The following is a 23,978-nucleotide window of genomic DNA, read 5'->3' as shown; positions in this document are numbered from 1 at the left end:
ATTGACCCCAAGTTTAGAGGACACCATATTCCCTCTTGTACCACCAGTGTTCTTTTGCCATTCACAGGCAGCCAAGATTTGTGACCTGTTGCCCCACAAGAAAAGGTCAACCAGTGAAACCAAAACACCATTTAAAATACAACCCATATTTTATGCTATTTATTTTACCCTTTTGTAACTTTTAACCATTTGGTGCATCGTTAACAACACGTATGATATACATTATATGACATTTGTAATGTCTTTATTCTTTTTGGAACTTCTGTGAGTGTAATGTTTATTGTTAATTTTTTATCTTTATTTCACTTTTATATTATAAAACTTACTTCACTTGCTTTGGCAATGTTAAAATGTTATCCCATGCAATTAACCCCCTTGACTTTGGAATTGCAATTGAGAGAGAGAGGAGGTGGAGTGTTTCTCCATTACCTTCTTCGGTAGTCACACCTCCTGCTAGAAAAATGATGGGATTCGTTTCCTCTCGTCCCTTATCCTTCACTTTTTTCACCTATAACCTTTTCTTGCCGTTCACTGTCGCTATTTTTCCAGACCGGGAAATTCATTATCAGTGCAGGAAAGACAATTTCCTCCTCCCTATGATTCTCTACTTTGCGAAGTGTCTGTGCGAAGTGTCTGTTCGAAGTGTGTGGTGTGTGTGTGTGTGTTGTGTGTGTGTGTGTGTGTGTGTGTGTGTGTGGTGTGTGTGTGGGTTTTGGGTGGTTGCGTAGTTTCTGTGATTATTTGGTAGTGGTTTACTGGTGTAGTGTTTGTGTGTAGGGTGAGTGTGATGTGTGGTGAGTAGTGGGCTGAGGTGTTGTTTGAGATGTGGTGCTAAGAACCCAAGCTGTGAAGAGGTAGTCTCCTGTGGTAGTGGTGATAAGAAGACTGAAAGAAAAGATTAAGGTAGATGCGTGTCCACACAGGTAGTGTAGAACCAGGATCTGTGTAGCCTCTAGCTCAGGATATTAGAGCTCAGTGTAAGGTTAGTCCTGGATTCCATGTTACGCTGCATAAGGATCTCCTAGTTGTGGAAACCAATTCGCAACATTGGTACTGTCGTGCAACATCCATGAACTAAACTAATCAACTGAACACTTACCGAAGTAGAGATGTAAGGTTGTGTTCAATAAAAGCGTCTCTGGGACCATGCAGGTGGCTACCATGGTAATAGCTCCAGTATTCGCAACACCGTTTACTTGGTAGCTTCTAGTCGTTTTGGAAAAGCAGCCGAGAAGATAGAAAAACAATGAATCCTTGGTGTGGTTGAGCTGACCACTACCTAGTCTTACCTGAAGCCACAAGATAGATCTCTGTCTACCTCAACTGAAGGCATGCAAGTGTTTCCAGAAAACTGGAAGTTGGCGGACATTCCTGAATAAACCCAAACATAATTCCGGGTATGGTCAGTGCCTCGTTGTGCGTAATTAATTTAATAGGACTCTTATTGGGAATACACACAAGATATGATAACAGACCAATTCTTCAGCCCATTCTGATTATACGTGTCTCTAAATTGGGGAACCCCTTACCCTTCCCCCCACGTATTGCTTACATAATTTTAGTTTGTCGTTAACTAACTGCCTGTATGTGTGTGTTGCTTGCGGGTTAAGTGTCATCTACCTTTGTAACATGCCCACTACCCCTTTCCCTACTCTCCCCGTACGATTAAAAATGATACTTCTGATTCACCTGTATAATTTCTTAATGACAGGCCGTACTGTATATCTTATATGAGTTCGACGGGAAACCTAGAATAGATAGGTCCAGCATCCTGTCTTTGGCAGGCCGGAGTTCCTCTTTATCTCACGATGCCTGAGAAGAATGGCCCTCAGGGATTTCTCCTAGTGTAAACTCATTGACCGAACACAAAGTAAGTTGGATATCTGCCCGGGTGTATGTCTGTCAGCATGTGTTTAGACGTGATGCCGTGTCATGCTGTACCTTACGTACTGTATGGGCTATGGTGAGTAATTACCGTATCACAGATCAATGTTGTTTTTTTTCCCATTCTTCCTTATTGGAATACTGTGCTTAGTAAGATTGGTCGAGTCCGAGAAATCTTGCTCTAGGTTTCGGTCATATCGACTACTTGGCGTGATCCAGTCTGCCACTAGCTCCTTTACCTGTGTATGTGTGTGTAGTCGTAGCTCGTGATCAGTGGGGTCGAATCGTACGCCTGACTATGTCGTCCGTACACAGTGTGTCGATCACTACCTGATGTCCACTGCTGTACTGTCAGTACGTGCTGTTCTCGATCGTCTGTGCTACAGTCATCTGACAGATCCATCCGTAGTGTGCTTGTGTGCTAGCTGTGTACACTACAGTGCGATCGTTGGTCCACCACTAGGGACACCAAAAACTCAACCAACCTCCATCACAACACGTATCACACAACCACTAAACACTAAACACATAACAAACACAATCACATCCACCACACTCCGTGCATATGGATCCGCTTGTCCTATTATGCCAATCAATCCTCAACCTGTCAATTCCGCGGCAGATAGGAGGAACATATGTGTAGTGCTCTGCTTCTTGGTGAGATTAGAGTAGATAGACCGTCAGTCTTCGGCTATGTTCATCATAATTACAACACTCACGCCAATCCAACTGAACTGGAGTGGAGGATGGAGAGGGTGAGTAAAAACAACGGGAGAATGAAAAAATATAGAAGGAGGTATTACAGACTATAACCCATAAGATCAGGCTGTTATCTGTTACGCCTTCTCTACTAACATGGGCTTAGCGGCCTTTAGGTGTGGTTTAGCACTTGGACTCTCCTCCAAAACCAACAATGAAGCCTCTAATCGACGGAGAGCTAGGGTGCTTAGGCACATTGCCAACTCTCGACCTCCACAAACACCCAGTCCTGCCGAACTGAACCATTGTACCAATGGCCCATAACACTTGTCTCAATCGATGACATCAATTCATTCATTAAGAATGGCACGTGTGTCCACTGAGGAGTTTAGTAGGCTGCAAGAACTATGCAGGACGTAGCTACTCCGACACGTACCAGCGGCCTTGGCAGCTAACGGGTATCAGACAACGGTGACTGAATCGATAGTGCAGAAGCACGGGAGCAGAATAAAGTTGAGCTTAAAATATGGAAGGGATATGTATACCAACCCAGGACCGATCCCCTTAGGGGCGAGTGGCCCGTTATGACCAAGTATGCTCATCCATCTAAGGAGCACACTACCCTACCCCAAAAAGACCCGCATAAGCGGACTCACTCTGGTCCCAAGAAGGTACGAACAAACTCAGCTAAAAACTTTATAAAACCTTTTACGGAATTGTGATGGCAGACTTCATTTGAAACAACTCAATCTAGCTCACTCACTCTTGGACACACGCCCAGAAATAACCATCAAGTAAAGTCAGTGATATCCTCAAATGCCCCAGTTTAAATCTAGCACGATGACTTTCTCTAGGGATACGAAGAAGAGAGCACAAAAAGGACTTAAAGGTAAGGCTTTCTCTCTCTGTAGTCAACCACCACGACACCTCCCATCCTGAGTGAGTCCGATTGAAACCTCATGCTCAAACTGCCCTGCAGACGACCAGCACCCCAAGGGGAGAAGTCGATTCCCCCCCCAGGCAAATTGACAGGCCCAGGCCCACAACGCCACTGCACTCCACCATTGTTGACGGAGTACAGTTGAAGTTTGGAAGTCACTATATTTACAGCGTTAGGTTGGATCATTCAAACTCATTTCACAACCACTCCACAAAATTTCTGGTACACAAAACTATATTTTGGCAAGTCGGTTGGACACTCTACTTGTGTAGCATGACAAGTAGATTTTTCCAACAAATGTCTTTACAGACAGATTTACTTCACTTATAATTCACTGTATCAACAATTTCCAGTGAGTCAGAAGTTCTACATACACTAAGTTGACTGTGCCTTAAACACGCCTTGGAAAATTTCAGGAAAATTATGTCATGCTTTAGAAGCTTCTGTGTAGGCTAATTGTTCATCATTTAGTCAATTGGAGGTGAACCTGTGGATGTATGTTCAAGGCCTACCTTCTAAACCAGTGCCTCATTGGCTTTGACAGCGATGCAAAAATCAAAGAACACCCAAGACATCAGAAAAAAAAATTGTGAGACCTCCACGATCTGGTTCATCCTTGGGGAGAAATTCCAAACGCACTGAAAGGTACCGCGTTCATCTGTACAAACATAGACACACAAGTATAAACACCTTGGACCACGCAGCCGTCATACCGCTCAGAAAGGAGAGCTCTCTTCTCCTAGAGAATTGAACGTACTTTTGGTGCTAAGAAGTGCAAATCACATCCCAGGAACAAACAGCAAAGGACCTGGTGAAGATGCTGGAGGAAAACAGGTTACAAAAGCATCTATATCCACAGTAAATTAGTCCATATATCGACATAACCTGAAAGCCACTCACGCAAGAAGAAAGCCACTGCTTCCAAAGCCACCATAAAAAAAAACTGACTACCGGTTTGCAAGCACATGGGACAAAAGATCGTACTATTTGGAGAAATGTTGCTTTCTGGTCTTGAGGAAACAAAAGATGTAACTGTTTGGCCATAATGACCATTTCATTTGTTTGGAGAAAAAGGGATTGCTGCAATCACGAAGGAAACACCATCCCAACCTGAAGCACGGGGTGGCAGCATCATGTTGTGGGGGTGCTTTGCATGCATGAGGGACTGGGGCACTTCACGAACTAGATGGCATCAGGAGGCAGCGAAAATTATGTGGATTATATTGAAGCATTCATCTCAAGACATCAGGTCAAAGTAAATCTTGGTCGCAAATGGGTCTTCCAAACTGGACAATGACCCCAAGCCATACTTCCCCAAAGGCATAAATGGTTAAGAGACAAAGTCAAGAGTTATTGGAGGGGCCATTCACTAAGCCCGACATCAATTCCAATAGAACATTTGTGGGAAAAAACTAAAAAGCGGTGCGAGCAAGGAGGCGTTACAATATCTGACTCAGTTACACCAGGCTCTGTCAGGGAATGGAAGCACAAAATTGACCCAACTTAGTGTGGAAGCATGTGAGGGCTTACCTGAACTTTTGACCCAAGTTAAAACAATTTAAAGCAAGACTCACCATAATACTAATGAGTGTTATGTAATACTATCTGACTCACTGGAATGTGATGAAAGAAAGAAAAATCTGAAATACAATCTTTCTCTCTACTATTATTCTGACATTTTCCACTTCTGTAGAATAAAGTGATGATCCTATGACGCCTAAGCAGGGAATTTTTACTTGGAAAAATGTCCCGAATTCAAAAAACTGAGTCAAGTATTTGTGGCTAAGGTGTATGATAATGCTACTGACTTCAAACTTGTAAATTCACAGAGCTTGGAAAAAAAAAAAAAAAAAATAAAAAAAAAAAAAAAAAAAAAAAAAAAAAAAAAAAAAAAAAAAAAAAAACAAAAAAAAAAAAAAAAAAAAAAAAAAAAAAAGATAAAATTTAGAGAAAGGAATATTACAATGGAACAATAGAAAAAAACCAAAAGAAACCGAGAAATGTTATGAGTTGAGGTGGATCTACTATTAGAGCATAGTTCCACACACATCTTATTCAGGACAGAACAGCAACACACTAAAAATTCAGTGAATTGAGGCTGCTACACAACTGACACCCTCTCCCTCCCCCCCCTCACGTATGAGACTCCTCATATGTGCATAGAATGTCGAAGGATCAAATATCAGTCGTCTTGTGAGTGGATATGAGATCTGGTGCTGCTCTCACATTATCAGTAGCTGATTTGTTGAGATTGTTGTTTCAGCAGCAGGGACTGGGACTACATACTCAGATGGAGCTGGAAAGAAATGGCTGTTGTATTGTCTTACAGTAGCAAAGTTACAGGAGATAGCTGTGAGAATACCTCATGTAACAATATGTACAGTTATTGCATGTGTGTCGCTCGAGTTTTATAGATATCCTTTTTTATGCATATTCGCAAACATAGTTGGCTTTGAAATAATACCTATGTCTTTGCATTCGTCGGATTATTGGGTTATTGTATGTAGCCACTCTCGTGATGATAAAATATTAATGAGTAAAGCTTACTTTCTTAAATAGGTATATCATGTCGATTCATATAATAAGGACGTGTAAACGTGGGATATACGAGAATGTGTGTGGAAAAAGTCTAGAGGTCTGATATACTTTATGGAATTGCAAACTGTTATTATTTATTTAATTATGAGAAGTTCTGTGACTGATGAGCTCCTCTCTCGCGTAATGGTGTAATTTCCTCTGGCTTTTGGCCCATGGCGCTGTGTTGTGGGGTGCCCTGCTTGATTGCTGTGTGTATCGTCGGTGTGATGTATTGTCCTCATGAGATAATGAGTGTGTGTAGATGTCCGTAATCTGTGGTTACTGACTTATACTGTGCTGGCAAGCTTAAATGATACGGTCTGAAATATGAACCTCATACTCTACTTAGTACAAGCAAACGCTTATTCTCATTTTGCCCGAGTGACTGGGCCAGTCGTATACAGAAGCTTTGTACTATGAACCATGATCACCTGACTTCATTTGGCTCATTCTAGTGTAACAAACTGTACCTGCCTCCTCTCAAGCTCAGCGGAAATACGAGCACACTTAAATTTTACTACGCCACGTCAGCTCGCCCACGGAATATTTCATTTTACAGGTACAATCGACAAAGATATAGGCCACGTAATTTGACTTCATAAGGTTCATTATTCAGATTTAGGAATAGTTCACAAATGAGTTAAGGCCATCAAGGGCCAAAAGGTTTTTCACAAATTAACATCATATATCTGGCGCATACGGAATTCACCGTTACCTGTAGTATCCATTGTGTTTCGTGACTGAATATGCTAATAACACAAACTTGACCAAAATAAAATCGTCGAAAGAGTCTATCCGAACAAAGTTCAAAAATAAAAATAACCCTAAAAAAGTAGATTTAATATATCGTCAATCAAGCGCACCGAGGTAACACAGGTGTGACTATGTTATACTCAAAAAACAATCTAGGCTTAGGTTGTTGGTTAAATCCCACCCTCGTTACTCGTTGCAGATTTGCTCCTCGAACCTAACTTATTGCTTCTACAGCCTCAAAAGCAAATCCAAGGGCGTCTGTTAGGTCGAGATGTAACTCAGTCTTACCTCGGCTTTAGATCCCGTATAAGCTCGTGTTATATCTCATAGCGTTGGCTTGCATGCGAAACAATGCACTTGAACAATCAAGATCAAATATATAATTTTCTCAGGCTTGACCTTGAATTATATTCGTACAAGATGTTTAGTGGGTAAGTGAGCTCACAGGACTCCCAGAATTACACAATTTAAATGGTTATGTGTCCATTGCGGTGTACGTATACAAGGTTAATTATTCGTCGTTTTATAATTTTCATTAGATTAAGGAAAATACCAGCATCGATTTCGAGCGCGAGGGAGGTTGCGCGGTAATCTATTGTTACAGAGAGAATAATACTCTACTCAGCCCGTTTTTCCCGTTCCTTGACTATTAGACAGTGACAAGACTCCAAAGGTAATTCAGTTTGATCGGTATTATGTTCGTGTTAAATTATCATGCAAATGTTCTTTGTTATAAGAAATCATTCCATACAGCGTTGTTTGTTTTTAAACAATACATAATCGATAATAAATCGTCAACTGAGGATGCAGTGTGAGAGAAAACAATGATCTGACATGGTTGTGCTGAAATCAGAAAACCATACGGGCTATATACCGTCGAGAGATAGAAAAGTTTGACGCCCAGATCCGAAAAGGAACAGAGAGGTCGAAGTGTACCCCTTCGCGCGATTGCCAAGGGAGGAAACTAATCAAGAGGACAACCTTGACTCAGTTTTGAAAATCTCGCTCATTTTTTCGAAAATAAAAGCCTGAAACTATCGTCTAAAGCCTGGGCACAGCTGAGGACCGCCATGGGAAAGGAATCTGGTTGATACGCCTTTGGAGAGGCAAGCAAGCAGAACAGCGATACAAATATTAAAAAAGCACTTCCGGTTGGATTTTTTCTCCGATTTTTGCCTGCCATGAATTCAGTGTTGTTATACTCACAGACAATTCATTTAACAGTTTTAGAAACTTCAGAGTGTTTTTATCAATAGTAATAATAATATGCATATTCTTACGATCTGGCCTGAGAATTATCCGTTTACATTGGGAACGTTTATAAAATAATTTTAAAAATCTGTCCCCTAGGCGTCAAGAAGTTAAGAAGCGGCAGAGTAGGGGTTGTAAGTTCAGAAGTAAGGTAAGGGTTAACTTCTCTGGGATATGTGGACGGTAGCGTCCCACTTGGCAAAAGCCAGAGGAAATGTAGCTCGCCAATTCAAATTATATTACTATTAAAATAATCTCATCATGAAATCACACATGAAAACACCAAATTAAGGTACAATGTTGCTGAATCACAGCCAACATGTCTGATTTCAACAAGGATTACGGCGAAAGCACACCAAAGCGATATATGTTAGCTCAGTACATAGCCACACAAAAACACACTATCCAAGCTAAAAGATAGTAGTCACAAAAAGCAAAAAATAGAGATAAAATAATAATTTATCACTAACCTTTGATGATCTTCATCAGATGACACTCATAGGACATCATGTTACACAATACATTTATGTTTTGTTCGATAATGTGCATATTTATATCCACAAATCTCGGTTTACATTGGCCCCATGTTCAGAAATGCCTCCAAAATATCCGGAGAAATTGCAGAGAGCCACGTCAAATAACAGAAATACTCATCATAAACTTTGATGAAAGATACATGTTTTACATAGAATTAAAGATACACTTGTTCTTAATGCAACCGCTGTGTCAGATTTCAAAAAAACTTTACGTAAAAAGCACACCATGCAATATTCTGAGACGGCACTCAAAAATAACAACATTTCTCCGCCATGTTGGAGTCAACAGAAATACGAAATTACATCATAAATATTCCCTTACGTTTGATCATCTTCATCAGAATGCACTCCCAGGAATCCTAGTTCCACAATAAATCGTTGTTTTGTTCGATAATGTCCATTACTTATGTCTAAGTAATTACTTTTGCTAGCATGTTTAGTGCACATGTCCAAACGCTTGCGCAGGTGAACTCGGACGAAAACTTTAAAAAGTTATATAACAGGTCGAATAAACTGGTCAAACTAAGTAGAGAATCAATCTTCAAGATGTTGTTATCATATATATCCAATAACGTTCCAACCGGAGCATTCCTTCGTGTCTGTAGAAGTTATGGAACGCAAGGCGAAATCATGAGGAAACTGGCAATCTGCCAGACCACTGACTCATTCCCCTCTCATCCGGCCCCACAAAACAGCATAAGCTTCATTCCACATTCTACAGACTGTTGACATCTAGTGGAAGGCGTAGGAAGTGCAAACAGATCCATATCTTACAGGGAATTGAATAGGCGATGAGTTGAACGTTGACCAGTCTCAGAATTCTCACTTCCTGTTTGGATTTTTTCTCKGATTTTTGCCTGCCATATGAGTTCTGTTATACTCACAGACATCATTCAAACAGTTTTAGAAACTTCAGAGTGTTTTATATCCAATAGTAATAATAATATGCATATATTAGCATCTGGGACAGAGTAGGAGGCAGTTCACTATGGGCACGCAATTCATCCAAAAGTGAAAATGCTGCCCCCTATATCAAAGAAGTTGGGATTGAACACGCAACCATCGAAGCCAGAGCTCAAGGCTTACGCCCAGCCGCATCCACAACACCCTAGCAAGCCTACTTGATGGTACTAGTGCTCTCCTTTGCCCCTAGTTTTGAATGCATCACCCAATGTCCTGGGGACCTGGACAAACGTTGAATATAGTATTGAATCTTTAGTGACCTGGCTGTATATTTAGGATCATGGGGGTCATCTTTGCAAGAAGATCTAATAGTTATTTTAGAAATGTAACAAGTTATGGATGATCACATTTAGTTCTGCGTGGTCACAGGGTTAAAAGAGAAACAACTCAAAAGGTTAATAGTTTAGGTGTGAATTCCGAGTGGTTAAGGTTAGGCCTGTGGTTTGGGTAAAGCTTAATAAAACAAAATAATGAAAAACAACGTGTGTTTCCATCAACCATCATCAATTATTCTCACGGCTTGCTAGAGCATTGTGAACTGTGGTGGCGCAGTGATATAAGCAGCGCACTCTACCGCCAAGCCTTGTGAGTTCACGCACAGTGATGGACAATCGATTAAGTGTTTTTTTGGTGAGCGGTGAGGAAGGCAATTTAGATCAATGCTATTCAGGGAAAACAACATTAAGGCTAAGTACATAAGAGAGCGTGCAGTCAAAGGCTGACTTTGTCTTTCACCTCCTCTTTCATCCCTCTTTTATCCCCCTCTCATCCTCCACTCATTAGTGATGGCGTGAGTGTGTTGAGAACAAAGCCAAGACACTCCTAATCGATCACAGAGCAGCACTCCACTTCTCCATCTGCCCAGAAATTGACAGGTTGAGGATTGATTGGAAAGGACAGGCCTTGCTCTTGTGTGTGTGTGTGTGTGTGTGTGTGTGTGTGTGTGTGTGTGTGTGTGTGTGTGTGTGTGTGTGTGTGTGTGTGGTTTGTTGTGTGTGTGTGTGTGTGTGTGGTGTGATGTGTGTGTGTGTGTGTGTGTGTTGTGTTTGTGTGTGTGTGTGTGTGTGTGTGTGTGTGTGTGTGTGCACGCACATACGTGTTTGTTTCCAAACACACTGAAACTATTCAAACTGTGCTACTAAGAAACAAAAAGGGCCATGGTCCAAAATGAGAGGTCTGTGCTTCACTATGAACACAGTAATACACACACATGTAGGGACACAGTGGATCACGCAGCGACATCCTCTGATCAGTGGTGGGAAAAGTACCCAATTGTCATGCTTGAGTAAAAGTAAAGATACCWTAATAGAAAATGACTCAAGTAAAAGTGAAAGTCACCCATTAAGATAGTACTTGAGTAAAAGTCTAAAAGTATTTGGTTTTAAATATAATTAAGTATCAAAAGTAAATGTAACTGGAAATATATACTTAAGTATCTAAAGTAAAAGTACAAGCATATCTCATTTCAAATTGCTTGTATTAAGCAAACCAGATGGCACAATTTTCTTGTTTTTTAAATGTATGGATAGCCAGGGGCACAATACAACGCTCAGACATAATTTCCAAACAAATAATTTTTGTTTAGTGAGTCCTCCAGATCTGAAGCAGTAGGGATGACCAGGGATGTTCTCTTGATAAGTGTGTGAAATGAACCTTTTACCTGTCCTGTTATTTTCTTTAAGGAATGTAGTGAAGTAAAAGCAAAAGTTGTCAAAAATATAAATAGCAAAGTACAGATACTTCCAAAAACTACTTAAATAGTACTTTTTACTTTTGAAGTATTTTTACTTAAGTACTTTACACCACTGGGACCCTGTTCTTAGCTTCTCAGGCCTCGCTCTCTCTCTCTCTCAATTCGTAACTCAATTCAYAATTGACCCAAACCCTGCTTCATTCCTTATGAATTGTCCTAGTTTTATTTGAGAGGAATCTGTGTGCCTGTGCGTGCATGGGCTTGTTTGTGTTACTTGCGTGCGTGTGTGTAGTCTGTTCATAATCGTCATCATGTCATCTGTGGATTCAGCTGTGGTACAGCTTTCTATTATCCATACCGTCACCCAGAATAAACCACAGGACCGATTATACATTCTCACTCCTTTACATTCAAAGGGCTTTATTGGCATGGGAAACATATGTTAATAACTTCTTTGGGGTAGGGGGCAGTATTTTCACGTCCGGATGAAAAGCATGCCCAGAGTAAACGGCCTGCTACAAAGACATAAAAGCTAGAATATGCATATTATTAGTAGATTTGGATTGAAAACACTCTGAAGTTTCTAAAACTGTTTGAATGATGTCTGTGAGTATAACAGAACTCATATGGCAGGCAAAAACCTGAGAAAAAAATCCAAGAAGGAAGTGGGAAATCTGAGGTTGGTCGATWTTCAACTCAGCTCCTATTGAAGATACAGTGGGATATTGGTAATGTTTCACTTCCTAAGGCTTCCACTAGATGTCAACAGTCTTTAGAATCTTGTCTGATGCTTCTACTGTGAAGTGGGGATGAAGGAGAGGGGATTGAGTAAGGTCTACCATGACCTGAACATGCGCTGAACATGCGCTGACCATGCGCGTTCATGTGAGAGCGAGTTTGTAAAGTGTACTGAACGCTAGAACAACAAGGAGGAATTTGGACATAAATTATGGACATTATCGAACAAAACAAACATTTATTGTGGAACTGGGATTCCTGGGAGTGCATTCTGATGAAGATCATCGAAGGTAAGTGAATGTTTATAATGTTATTTCTGACWTCTGTTGACTGCACAATATGGCGGATATATTTGTGTCTTGATTGGGCTCTGAGCGCCGACTCAGATCATTGCATGGTTTGCTTTTTCCGTAAAGCTTTTTTGAAATCTGACAACAGCATATGCATTATGAGGTGCATTAAAGTTCATGCATACCAGTTGTATCTTTTATCAATGGTTTATTATGAGTATTTCTGTAAATTGATGTGGCTCTCTGCAAAATCACCGGATGTTTTGGAACTACTGAACGTAACGCGCCAATGTAAACTCAGATTTTTGCATATAAATATGAACTTTACCGAACAAAACATACATGTATTATGTAACATGAAGTCCTATGAGTGTCATCTGATGAAGATCATCAAAGGTTAGTGATTAATTTTATCTATATTTCTGCTTTTTGTGAATCCTATCTTTGGCTGGAAAAATGGRTGTGTTATTCTGTGAATAGGCACTCACCTAACATAATCGTTTGGTTTGCTTTCGTCGTAAAGCCTTTTTGAATTCGGACACTGTGGCTGGATGTACAACAAGTGTATCTTTAAAATGGTGTAAAATWCATGTATGTTTGAGGAATATTAATTATGGGATTTCTGTTGTTTTGAATTTGGCGCCCTGCAGTTTCACTGGCTGTTGACGAGGTGAGACGCTACCGTCTCACCTACCCTAGAGAGGTTTTAACATTGTAAAGCAAGTGAAATAGATAATAAACAAAAGTGAAACAAATAATAAAAAATGTACAGTAAACATTACACTCACAAAAGTTCCAAAAGAATAACGACATTTCAAATGTGATATTATGTCTATATATAGTGTTGTAATGATGTGCAAATAGTTCAAGTACAAAAGGGAAAGTAAATAAACAAATATTTCTCTCTCTCCCTATCTCTTCCTCTCTCTCATGTCGATAAGCATTTGGCTGCATAACTGACATTGTGTTAATTTCTTCTATGTCTCCATAGCTCTGATAGCGATCGGTCAGTACAGCGGTACCATAGAGACAGTGGATGCAGGCTGGTGGAAAGAGATCACTGACCAGTGAGCTACACAGACCGCTAAGAGCAGCAAGTCACTACACTACCTATCAGCTTGCAATCCTTGAAAAAGCCAAACGCTTTAGAGTCCTCCATCTTCATCAATGAGGATTTCTCAGATGCAGTCCGTCAAAGAAGAAAGGAACTAATACCAGCTATGAAGGCTGCAAGAGAACGTGGTGGCATAGCATATCTGAGGTATGACAAACTGATTGTTCACCCTCCCTCCCAAGGAGTTAGGAGGAAGACACAGAACCCCCCCCGCCCCCCCACAAACACACACAGACTGAGTATCATATCTCTCTCTCAGATTCCAACTGCTGATTCATGTTTGGACATATAAATACTGTAAATCTACCAAAGAAAGGTCAGTTAATTGCTCACTTGAATATATGCAGTTTAAGGAACAAAATTCATGAAATATGCTGTTTTAGTGCAGTCAAACAATATTAATGTATTGGCAATATCAGAGACTCACCTGGACTCTTCTTTTGAGGAGGCTGAGATCTCTATATATGGATATAATTTGTTCAGGAGGGACAGAAATAGATATGGGGGTGGAGTTGCAGTTTACATCCTGAGTCATATTCCAGCAAAACAACGTAATGATTTAATGTTGACTGGATTAGAGGCTCTATGGGTACAGGTGCATTGACCACATTTGAAACCTATACTAGTTGGTTGCTGATATAGGCCACCTAGTGCTGGTATAAAATATCTTGAAGTAATTTTTGAAATGTTTGATAAGGTATCTGATGAAAATAGGGAAATATATTTTTGGGGAGATATGAATATATATTTTTTGGAATACCAACATTCCAATGAGAAAGACACTTATTTATGTTGCCAYTGTATGTAACCTGACCCAAGTTATGACATRACCAACSAGAACGTTCACTAYTWGGTCCGGTATRACATCATCAACTTGTATCGATCACATTTTWACRAACATGGCTGAACATTGTTCTAAAGCTGTATCAGTGGCACTAGGTTGCAGTGATCATAACTTTGTTGCACTCACTAGGAAAACTAAAATACCAAAGGCTGGCCCTAAAATAATCTACCGAAGGTCCAATCAGGACTCATTTGTGGATGAGATTACAGTTTTTTTCCAACGGCTTACACACAACATCTTTTCATGTCACACGATTTTTGAAACCTCTCACTCAAAGTGCAAAACTACACACCAAATATCCAAAACCATAACCTATTTCTCATTGTCAATTGACTCAGTGTCAATTGCATAAAACACTTTTTTCAAAACACTACACACAATTCTCTACCTAAAACACAAAAATCTAACAGGAAGTGACTTGCTTTCCTTTTCCAAACACAACCAATCAAAATGCTACACTTATTCACCAGGTCACACACACACTCCTCACATGTGCAAACACTAATAGCTTAACTGATCACTAACCAATCACTGCTTTACTGTAGTATAGGCCTATAAATAGGTCAAAGGTCAGATTACCTGTTTTGAACAATGGATGCCAACAATGGACAGAGAGCAAGAGGAGTAGGAGGGAGAGGAAGATGAAGAAGAGGACGAGGGGAAAGAAGAGAAGGAAGGAGAGCCATCTCTGATGAGATTAGGGCAACACTTGTTGATCATGTGATCAACCACGGTTMGACCATGAGAGAGGCTGGATTGAGAGTCCAGCCCAACTTGAGTCGATTTACAGTGGCGTCCATAATTCAAACCTTCAGAAATGAGAACAGGTATGCAACTATCTAATGACTATTTTAGCATTACAGTAATGTACTGTAAAATACGTATGACTGCATAGTATTGCATAAACATTTGTAACTCTAAGCCATCCATTTKCTGCACTGCATTGAATGAATGAGGTTGGTTATCATGCTGTACTACATTTTTTTGTACATTGTTTACAGTTCCTATGCTGAACACATACTGTGTTTGAATTCTGTATAGAGTGGAAAGGCAAAGACACCATGGAGGACGAGGACGCTTGTTTACAGATGTACAAGAGACTGCAATTATAAATATGGTTTTGGCCAACAATGCAATTAGGATTCGAGAGATAAGAGAGCATATCTTGAATAATGACACCATATTTAACAACATCAATGCTGTAAGCCTGTCGACCATACAACGCATCCTCCAWCGGCACCGAGTYACGATGAAACAACTTTACATGGTGCCATTTGAGAGAAACTCTGACAGAGTCAAGAATATGCGACATGACTTTGTAGAGGTACGTATGCAACACTACTTCCAGTACTTCAGACATACCATATTTACTCATCTGTATATCCTTTTGTCTGTTACAGAGAGTATTGGAGCTGGATGCCCATGTAATTCGCCATGAATTTATTMATGTGGATGAGGTTGGCTTCAACCTCACCAAAACKAGGCGCCMRGGAAGAAATGTAATAGGACAGAGGGCAATTACCAATGTCCCTGGACAGCGTGGGGGTAATATAACTATGTGTGCTGCCATCACTCAAAACGGGGTCCTCCATCACAATGCCACACTGGGTCCATACAACACCGGCCATATGCTCACTTTTCTGGATGCAATTTACACAATGCTTGTCCCTGATCCAGATCAGGAGCCTGCTAGATTTGTGGTTTTATGGGACAATTGTCACGCGGGACTAGGCGGGTGAGGAAGGAATCAAGCGCAGAGAGTTCTACAGGGAAGGTGCACTTTAATACGGCACACAAAWAACCATAAGCCCAAACACAGGGCGCGGTTAAATAAATTGGACCACCCAAAACACAGGGTGCAGGTCCAGAACATAAACACCTCTACCTTAACAACACACGTAACACAAAACAATCCCYCACAAAACAAGGGCGGGGACACATACTATAAATAAGGACGCTCATCAAACACATACAACAGGACACAGGTGAAACTAATAAGACACAACCAACAGACAACGAAAAGGGGATCGGTGGCGACTAGTAGGCCGGTGACGACGACCGCCGAGCACCGCCCGAACAGGCAGGGGAGCCAACTTCGGCGGAAGTCGTGACAACAATGTTAGTTTTCACTGGGCTGTTCTGGTCCAAAACTGGTTTGCCATCCATCCACAATTTGTAGTTGATTACCAACAACGACGAGACGGCCTACAGGGAGGAGGTGAGGGCCCACGGAGTGTGGTGTCAGGAAAATAACCTCACATTCAATGTCAACAAAACAAAYGAGATGATCGTGGACTTCAGGAAAGAGCAGAGGGAGCAGCTCCCTATCCACATCGACGGGACAGTAGTGGAGAAGGTGGAAAGTTTTAAGTGTCTCGGCGTACACATCACAGACAAACTGAAATGGTCCACCCACACAGACAGCGTGGTGAAGAACGCGCAGCAGCGCCTCTTCAACCGCAGGAAGCRGAAGAAATTTGGCTTGTCACCAAAAACACTCACAAACTTTTATAGATGCACAACCGAGAGCATCCTGTCGGGCTGTATCACCGCCTGATACGGCACCTGCTCCGCCCACAACTGTAAGGCTCTCCAGAGGGTAAGTGACGTTTGCACAACGCATCACCGGGTGCAAACTACCTGCCCTCCAGTACACCTACACCACCCGATGTCACAGGAAGGCCAAAAAGATCATCAAGGACAACAACCACCCGAGCCACTGCCTGTTCACCCCGCTATCCTCCAGGAGGCGAGGTCAGTACAGATGCATCAAAGCTGGGACCGAGAGACTGAAAAACAGCTTCTATCTCAAGGCCATCAGACTGTTAAACAGCCATCACTAACATTGAGTGGCTGCTGCCAACATACTGACTCATCTCTAGCAACTTTAATAATAAAAAATTGGATGTAGTAAATGTATCACTAGCCACTTTAACTTCTCTAGGATAGGGGGCAGCATTTTCACTTTGGATGAATAGCGTGCCCAGAGTGAACTGCCTCCTACTCTGTCCCTGATGCTAATATATGCAAAGTATTATTACTATTGGATAGAAAACACTCTGAAGTTTCTAAAACTGTTTGAATGATGTCTGTGAGTATAACAGAACTCATATGGCAGGCAAAAACCTGAGAATAAATCCAAACAGGAAGTGAGAATTCTGAGGCTGGTCAATTTTCAACTCATCACCTATTCAAATCCCAGTAAGATATGGATCTGTTTGKACTTCCCGTGCCTTCCACTAGATGTCAACAGTCTGTAGAACGTTGAATGAAGRGTCTACTGTGATGTGGGGCCGGATGGGAGCTGTTTCAGTCAGTGGTCTGGCAGAATGCCAGTTCCTGGTCATGTGCATTCCAAATGATATCGTCTTAGGTTCCATTACTTCTGTAGACACAAAGGAATTCTCCGGTTGGAACGTTATTGAATATTTATGATAAAAGCATCCTGAAGATTGATTCTCTACTTAGTTTGACCAGTTTATAACTTTTTGAAGTTTTCGTCCGACGTTCGCCTGGATCTGTGCGAGCGAATGGACATGTGTACTAAATGTGCTAGCAAAAGTAGCTACTTGGACATAAATAATMGACATTATCAACAAAAGAACAATTTATTGTGGAACTAGGATTCCTGGGAGTGCATTCTGATAAAGATCATCAAAGGTAAGGGCATATTTATGATGTAATTTCGTATTTCTTTTGACTCCAACATGGCGGTGAAATGTTGTTTATATCTGAGCGCCGTCTCAGATTATTGCATGGTGTGCTTTTTCCGTAAAGTTTTTTAGAAATCTGACACAGCGGTTGCATTAAGAACAAGTGTATCTTTAATTCTATGTAAAACATGTATCTTTCATCAAAGTTTATGATGAGTATTTCTGTTATTAGATGTGGCTCTATTTCTCCGGATATTTTGGAGGCATTTCTGAACATGGCGCCAATGTAAACTAAGATTTTGGGATATAAATATGCACATTATCGAACAAAACATACATGTATTGTGTAACATGATGTCCTATGAGTATCACCTGATGAAGATCATCAAAGGTTAGTGATTAATTATATCTCTATTTCTGCTTTTTGTGACTCCTATCTTTGGCTGGGAAAATGGCTGTGTTTTTCTGTGGCTATGTACTGACCTAACATAATCGTTTGGTGTGCTTTCGCCGTAAATCCTTTTTGAAATCAGACATGTTGGCTGGATTCACAACATGTGTAGCTATAATTTGGTGTCTTTCATGTGTGATTTCATGAAAGATGGATTTTTATAGTAATATATTTGAATTTGGCYCGCTGCATTTTTTCTGGCTTTTGGCCAAGTGGGACGTTAGCGTCCCACATATCCCAGAGAAGTTAAACAATGCCACTTTATGTAATGTTTACATACCCTACATTACTCATCTCATATGTATATACTGTACTCTATACCATCTACTGCATCTTGCCTATGCTGTTCGGCCATCGCTCATCCATATATTTTTATGTACTTATTCATTCCTTTACACTTGGATGTATAAGGTAGTTGTTGTGAAATTGTTAGATTACTTGTTAGATATTACTGCTGTGTGTGTGTAAAGGAAGGAAAGAGTAGTGTTCCAGCTCTACCCAAAATACTGTCACACACACACACGGGATGTGAGGCCATCAATGTCTAGGTCAGAGGATGACCAATTAAAAAGTGTCCAGGGGAGAGAGTGTGATGTCCATAAGCCACTGCCCCCTGTGCCCAGTGTGTGCTGGTGTATGAGGAAGGAAGAGGACATCAATGTAATGTCCCTTTGATATAATAATAAAGTGTAAATCCTATATCAGCGCTAAGAGATTTACATTGAGTGTACAAAACATTAGGAACACCTGTTATTTCCATGACATACATTGACCAGGTGAAAGCTATGATCTKTTATTGACGTCACTTGTTCAAAACACTTCAATTAGTGTATATGAAGGAGAGGAAACAGGTTAAATAAGGATTTTTAAGCATTGAGACAATTGAGACATGAGTTTTGGATGTGTGCCATTCAAAGGGTGAATGGGCAAGACACAATATTTAAGTAGCTTTGAACGGCTTATGGTAGTTGGTGCCAGGCGCACAGCTTTGTGTCAAGAACTGCAACGTTGCTGGGTTTCTCACACACAACAGTTTCCTGTGTGRATCACGAATGGTCCACKACTCAATGGACATCCAGCCAAGTTGACACAACTMTGGGAAGCWTTGGAGTTAACAAGGGCCAGTATCCCTGTGTAACGATTTCGACACATTGTTTAGTCCATGCCCCGATGAATTGAGGCTGTTCTAAGGAGAAAAAGGCGAGAGGTTTGCAACTCAATATTAGGAAGGTGTTCTTAATGTTTTTTAAACTCAGTGTAGCTCAGGACCTGAAGCAAGGATATACATYTTCTTGATACCATTTGAAAGGAAACACTTTGAAGTTTGTGGAAATGTTAAATCAGTGTAGGAGAATATAACACATTAGATCTGGTGAAAGATAATACAAAGAAAAAAACATGTGMTTTTTTTGTATTCTTTTTTTCCKATCTTTGTAATGCAAGAGAAAGGCCATAWTGTATWATTCCAGCKCKGGTACATTTCGATTTTGTCCACTAGATGGCAGCAGTGTATGTGCAAAGTTTTAGACTGATCCAATGAACCATGGCATATCTGTTCAAAATATTGTATCAAGACTGCCCAAATGTGCCTAATTGGTTTGTTAATACATTTTCAAGTTCCTAATTGTGCACTCTCCTCAAACAATAGCATGGTATTCTTTCACTGTAACAGCTACTGTAAATTGAACAGTGCAGTTAGATTAACAAGAATTTAAGCTTTCTGACCATATCAGATATGTCTATGTCCTGGGAAATGTTCATGTTACTTACAACCTCATGCTAATCACATTAGCCTACAATAGCTTAACCGTCCTGTGAGGGGGACACCGATCCTGTAGAGGTTAAACAATTTGCATAATATAGAACTAGGGATTGAACCTATGCTGTAAGGGCATACATGTATCTATGTGTAATAAAGATGAATATGTATGTAATACATGTATAGAGGACTATGATGGGCATTAGGGAGCGCTCACTGATGAAGTGGTCCATGTTAACATCATTATATAGGATAGGGTCTACATGGATCATATTTATCTCTGTGTAATTATGGGTAACGTACATCACAGCACATGTGATCAATTTGTCTCTATGATCATTTAGCTGGACCCTCTCCTCCTGTGACTTTACAATCAATATTTATAGCCACACACACACACACACACACACACACACACACACACACACACACACACACACACACACACACACACACACACACACACACACAAAGGATTGCAACTTTTACTGTAAATAACTACATTAAACAATAAGGTTACTGTATCTCAATGACCAGGGAAATGTAATTGATACTTATTTTTCTGGTCTGTAGGAAATATAAATAAATATATTTATTTGGAGTGCGTACGCTAGGAGTGAGGACTCTGGAGTTAATTCCACTAAGTGGAGCAGTAATTTGCAGTATAAGAAATGTATTAGTGATTCAATGGGCCGTGAACAGTGGAAGCCCAGACGAAGATGCTTTCTTGGAGAGGTAGAGACGTGTTCGGTCTCCAAGGTCATAGAGTGCAAGGCCATACAGGAAGAAGACTCTCTTTGTTTTGGAGCTGTTCTTAGTCTCTGTGCCCTGAAAGCATGTTTAGCATTGCAAATGAAGCCAGTAGATTGGGCAGTTTGTAGAGGCATGGGGATTAGGCTAGTCAAGCCCTTGGCTGTAATTGTGCCTAACGTCAGTTTGTTTGGTGAGTCTATGGAGAGGAGAGCTACTGATTATCAAGTCACATACAGAGAGATAGAGGAGGAGCAATCAACTGTATATGAATGATAAACAGGAAATAGAGATTGGTTTTATGTTGACGTCACTGTGGGACAGAGAGGGGGRGTGTCACGCCCTGACCTCAGAGATCCTTTTTATGTCTCTATTTTGGTTTGGTCAGGGCGTGAGTTGGGGTGGGTATTTTATGTTCTATGTTGTGTATTTCTTTGTGTTTGGCCGGGTGTGGATCTCAATCAGAGGCAGCTGTCTATCGTTGTCTCTGATTGAGAACCATACTTAGGTAGCCCTTTTTTCCACCTGTCTTTGTGGGAAGTTGACTTTGTTTAGGGCACATATCTTTAGCTTCACGGTTTGTTTTTGTAGTGTTTTATCGTTTTGTTCGGCGTCATTTTTATTAAATAAAAGAAAATGTACGCTCAACACGCTGCACCTTGGTCCTCTTCTTTTAACGGCCGTGACAGGGCGTTTATTCTCCCCATGTAGCCCCCTAGGGCAGGTGTGGCCATGCCCTCCATTCACCCTGCCCTTCCTACTCCCTTATCCCTCTACCCATGTTCCCATCATCTCCGCCTTGGGCTTGCCTGATCCCTCTCTCATTCTTTTCACCATTCGCCCGGCTACCCAGTCTCCTTTCTTCCGGCCAAATGCTACGTCACGCCATGGACGTTAGTTTCTTATTCCCCAATGAGTCTGGATCTGAGTACCTCCACCATGATTTCGAGAACGCAGAACCTAATGAGCAGGTGCAGAAACCGATGTGTTGGGCCAGAGCCAGAACACACGTGGGTAAAGCGATGTTTTGAAAATTCGTCATTGGCTTTGATACTCTGATTAGTTAGAGATGATCCAATCACTGATGACTTTGTTTTGTACAACACCCCTCCTTTTGACGTCACCACAAATGACTTCAACAATGGCAGTCTCAGACTGAAGTATGCAGCGAWCATACAGCAARGGAAGAATTCAGTTTGAGTCATCAGGCAATTTCACCATCTCTCCCTTCATCCCATAGACTACCCCTTGACCACTCTCGCCTAAATGTCTCCATCACATCTCCTTTATCCCTCCATCCCTCCCTCACCAGCACAGTGCTATTTCTCATCCCTCTCCTCATTCCTCTCCCCGTCCCTCTATCTCCAAGGACTTAGATATCCATGTATAAAGTCCTCCTCATTCCTCTCAATTCAATTCAATTCAAGGGGCTTATTGGCATGGGAAACATGTGTTAAATTGCCAAAGCAAGTGAGGTAGATAATATACAAAAGTGAAATAAACAATAAAAATTAACAGTAAACATTACACATACAGAAGTTTCAAAACAATAAAGACATTACAAATGTCATATATATATATACAGTGTGTTGTAACACTGTATATAAACCTCTCCCCGTCCCTCTATCTCTAAGACTAGATATCCATGTATAAAGTCCTCCTCATTCCCCTCTCCGTCCCTCTATCTCCAAGACTAGATATCCATATGTAAAGTCCTCTACAGCAGTGTAAGGTCAGCGTGAGAGCTTTAGTGACCTCATCATGGTAAACACATGATCTCTGGGCTGCTTAGTTAGGGACAGGCAGTGCCATATTTATATTCAGATATTTTATTTTATATACTGTATATTCTAAATATATGACTCTGGGGCCAGGGATTCTTATATAGTCTCTCTGCCATGACGACTCAGTTCAATTTCCTATGACATTACCTCAGTTGAGGCACGGGGCTCTCAGAGGGCTGTTCACTCAGTGTGATAATCTTATATTGTACTGTACTGTATTCGTTCGGGACCAAGTGTAAATAAGCAGTCTGTTGAGAGCCAATGTCTCATCTGGAGGAGTTTATTAGAGTCTCTTCATTGTGTAGGTTGGAGTCCTTCTGCTCCACTAGGCTTGTAGTCTGCTGTCAGGCTCCTGTAGTCTGTTGTCAGGCTGCTGTAGTCTGTTGTCAGGCCTGCTTTGTCAGGCTGCTGTAGTCCTGGTGTCTGCTGGCTGTAGTCTGTTGTCAGGCTGCTGTAGTCTGGTGGTCCAGGCTGCTGTAGTCTGGTGTCAGGCCTGCTGTAGTCTGGTGGTCAGGCTGCTGTAGGCTGCTGTAGTCTGGGTGTCAGTCTGCTGTAGTCTGTTCTGCAGGCTGCTGTAGGCTGCTGCTTTAGTCTGGTGTCAGGCTGCTGTAGTCTGTTGTCAGGCTTGCTGTAGTCTGTTGTCATGGCTGCTTCTAGTCTGGTTGTCGAGCTGCTGTAGTCTGGTGTCAGGCTGCTGTAGTCTGGTTCAGCTGCTGTAGTCTGGTGGTCAGGCTGCGTCGTAGTGCTGATGTTGGATGTCGGTGCTTTGGTCGTAGCTGCTGGATGGTGCTCGGGTGGCTTGCTGTAGTCAAATGCGATTTTTGAGTGTGCCACATGCTGCCGAAACTCTAAGGTGTACAGGCTGCTGTACGGTCCTGTTGTCAGGGGGTCAGGCGCTGTAGTCGGTGTCAGGCTGCTGGTCATGTCCTGGTTGTCGTATGTGCATCTGGTGCTGTAGTCCTGGTGTTCAGGATTTTTACTTGTGGGGTTGGCTCCTGCTGGTACCGTGTCTGCTTGTCAGGGGTTGTCTGCTGTACAGGCTGCTTGTAGTCTGGTGTCTAGGGTGTGCTGCTTGTAGTCTGGTGGTTCGTAGGGGGCTTTGTTGGTGGGCTGCCGCAGACTTAGTGTCTGCTTGTAGGCTGCTGTAAGGTTCGGTGGTCCTCAAGGCGGCCTGCTGTAGTCAAAGAAATCAAATCACAATTTTTATTTGTCACGTAAATGCGCGCAAACCGAAAACACCAACAGCGTGGTACATGAACACAGAAAGAAATAAGAAAGGAAAATAGACATCAAAGACAG

General features: G+C 41.4%; 1 pseudogene; it reads left to right on the top strand.

Moving 5' to 3' along the window:
• Positions 1-23,978, top strand: part of LOC139023553 (F-box/LRR-repeat protein 17-like) — a 411,307-nt pseudogene that overhangs the window by 342,261 nt on the left and 45,068 nt on the right.

The sequence above is a fragment of the Salvelinus sp. IW2-2015 genome, linkage group LG33, assembly GCF_002910315.2.
Source record: "Salvelinus sp. IW2-2015 linkage group LG33, ASM291031v2, whole genome shotgun sequence".
NCBI lineage: Eukaryota > Metazoa > Chordata > Actinopteri > Salmoniformes > Salmonidae > Salvelinus > Salvelinus sp. IW2-2015.
This window is presented reverse-complemented; position numbering and strand designations above follow the sequence as displayed.